We start from the raw sequence: 3559 nt of genomic DNA on the forward strand, positions 1-3559 counted from the left end.
GCTGCAATTACAACAGGGCTTCAAAACAGTGCCAAGGTAGTGATTTTGTGAGATGAATAAATCTAGGAATTGTTACAAAAAACCCCAGCTCATGTCATGTTGGCCACTGACCAACTTAACAAGTTTTGGTCATTACCTACCTGGGCTGCACTGAAACCAGCAATCTAGACATTAAAGATTTCATTACCCATTACCAGTCCCCTGAACCAGCTCACTTGACTCATCTCCAGAAATTTTAATCTGACTTTAATACTGTCAAATCCTTCTTTTAATTAAATTATGATTGCACTTCTGGAGAAAGATCCCTATTATTGTTCCAATTTCTTAATCATATCCTTTATCATAATGAGTCCAACATTTTTGCAAAAATAATAATAAAAAGTAGCAATTATTAGCAGTGTGAATATACATATCTCTTCATACAACCAAGCAACATACGTCCTTGCCTAATCATTAGGGCCTAATATGTTTACAATCACAGGTACTGCAAAATGCCAAGACCTTCAACTTATCCTCCATGCACAGGATCCAAGGGCAGCCAGCTGAGCCAGGGCCTTACGCAGGGGTAAACCTGGACAACACTGCCAATGTCAATGGAATTACATCAATGTAATGGAGAACAAAATTTGGTCAACAATTCTCGTCTTCCCTCTTTTCCCCAGCACTAACTCTAACTATAGGCATTAGAATCCACCCTGGCATGGAAAGCTGCCAATATGAGAATTTCCATTTCAACTTCTCTTTGTAGGTTTATGATTTACTTGTGCATATGTAGTTTACACGTAATAGATGATGAGACATTGGTGAGACAACTCTTTCAAAACAAGCCATTCTTTTGCAGTATAACTGGGTATAAAAAATTGGGCAAAAGTCAGCTATTTTCAACCCATTTGGTGGTTTATTGCCATACCCTCTCCAGGGGAAATTTGATGTCTCTTCCATGTTGAGATACATGACTTACATTTTACTGTTTGTAGTGTTTTGAATCCAGATGAATCCCAAAGCATCTTACAAACTCTACAAACTGATGAAAGGTAGTTACCGCTTTGGGTGAATTGTGGGACCTGTTTAACAGAGCACTTTAACAATATCATGACAGCTGGGTCATAGGTCTCATCTGATATCTTCTTACCAGTTTGAGAGAAATTATCTTTTGAATGGCAAACAACATAACTTTAACTTCTTATATATTATAGGTTGGGCTTTTGTCTGGATATTCAGACAACTATTAAATTCCCACAGTTTTTGAAAGATCATGCTGTTTTCTTTCTATGCCAGGGAATCTTATGGTTCCAAAACATTCTCTTTTGCCTTCTCCTCATGGCATCTGACCGAAAAGCTCACTACTATCACCTTGATATATCTCAGTTCTAACTTTTGTGTGATTGCCTACTGACCCTAAAGATCACCCCAAGAACTACTACTAGCAAACAACACCATAATTTCTTCAGCTCAGATTCTCAAAATGATTTTGTAGTATTCCTGATTTTCATCTCATTTTGGGGAAAATCTCTAGGATTAGAGATGGATGGCCTGGAAAAAAAAATTGCCCTCATTTCCAAAGTAGGAATTTATCTTCTATTGTTCATTCTTCGTCTCAGACATGAACACTTGGTAATTTAGAATAGACGAATGACATTTATTTTCCATTATGCTGGCCCTTTAGTATAGCAGCAGGCACTCCTTAGTATTTTTGCACTTCAATGTTATAAAAAGACTTTCCCTACAATAACTTCTCTTTTCCTCTCCTGCTTTCTTACTGACACACACAAAATTCAAAATGCCTTAAGTCACTCAAGTGCTGAATGACCTACCAGGTGCTTTTGAGCAAATATTTTTGGCTAGTGCTTTCTTAATGTACTTATACCTCAGTATAACCTGACATACTATTAGGAAACCATAAATGCACATTCTGGCAGCTGTGAAAGGGTTAAACAAAACTCACTGTCAAGTGTCCAGTGTGTAAGGGTGATCAAAATCAAAGGTCAATGAGAGGTAACATTTTGTAATGACTTTGTACAATGCAAAATTTGCTAGTTGCATTCCTGACAAGTTTGTTCCATCCCTCCCAATCCCCCTTATTCAAACATGTTAACATTTTCTCACTGATTAAGGGTATGTGAATGAGGGTGAGGGAATGGGTAGAAAAAAAATTCTGTATTATTTATTCATAGTCAGCTCTTTGCCAGAACCAACACCCCTTATTCTTTCCTGGAATTAAGTTGCTTCTAAAAGGGATTAAATAATTTAGTCCAATTCTATAGTTCATCTGTAGGCAAAACACCCGATACCTTCAAGGAGTGCTAGACATCTGAGGTTTTGGTATTTCCTAAATGTGTAAATCTATAAGTTTATTTTTGAAAAGTTAATACCAGCAGTATTAAGAGGTGCCCAAACAAAGGAAGATCTTTCACTAGCTGGTCATGTTATTTAGCTGAACATGGTTTTCTTACCTAAAAGTTTCATTTTCAAATGTTACTTTGCTTTATATCCAAGACGGGTGTCAGGAACAACCTTAATAATGCTTTCAATTCTATCTGAAAAGCAATCGTAAAGGCAGGCCTCTAGACACAGTTGGACATTTACAGACCCTGAACTCTGGAGCTATTGCACATCTGTACACACAGAACAATACAGACTGTATATTTAAAGAGATGGATACCTCAAATAGGAATTGTATTGGGTCACCAGATCAAATTATCTATAGTGAGTCTTGCTGAAGTTTGTTGTGCTCTGCCTTTTGTTCCTGACATCTTGGGAAGAACTATTCAAACTGGCTATCAAGGAGTTATCTATTTTAATGCCTACCAGCACATAGTATCTCCTCACAGTCATTAATGAGTTTATCCTCACAACACCTCCATTATGTAGGGAAGTACTATTATCATTAAGGCTGCGAGTTTGTCATGGAGGTCACGGATTCTGTGACTTTCTGGGACCACTGGGACTTCTGCAGTGGCCGGTGTGGCTCAGGCAGCCCCTGGGCCAGCCACACCGGCCACTGCTGGGGCAGTCTCAGGCCACTGCGCCCTCCTCCCACAGCAACATCAGGAGTTCAGGTGGGGGGCTCAGAGCTGGGGGTTGGGGTGCGGAAGGGGGTGAGGGCTCTGGGCAGCACTCACCTGTGGGTGGGGGGGGCACCCTAGAAGTGGCCAGCATGTCCCTTGGCTCCTAAGTAGAGGAGGGGGGAACTGCAGAGCCAGCGCTCATGGCGGAGGCAGCGTGCAGAGCTGCCTGGCCATGCCTCCGCCTAGAAGCTGAGGGATGTCATTGCTTCCGGGGAAATGCAGAGCCGGGTAGGAAGCCTGCCAGCCCCGCCAACCCCCACACCCACCCAGCATCAGCAGGGTTCCCAGGACACCCCCGAGCGCCCGCGGCACTCCTGGGCCATTCCCCCCACCCCAAGATTTAGTCAGTGGTATATAGTACAAATCATGGACAGGTCATGAGCCGTGAATTTTTGTTTACTGTCCGTGACCTGTCCATGACTTTTACTAATAATACTCATGACTAAACGTAACCTTAATTATCATCACCATTTTACAGTTTTGGGGACTGA

Source organism: Caretta caretta, chromosome 1 (assembly GCF_965140235.1).
Source record: "Caretta caretta isolate rCarCar2 chromosome 1, rCarCar1.hap1, whole genome shotgun sequence".
In the NCBI taxonomy this organism is placed as follows: Eukaryota; Metazoa; Chordata; order Testudines; family Cheloniidae; genus Caretta; species Caretta caretta.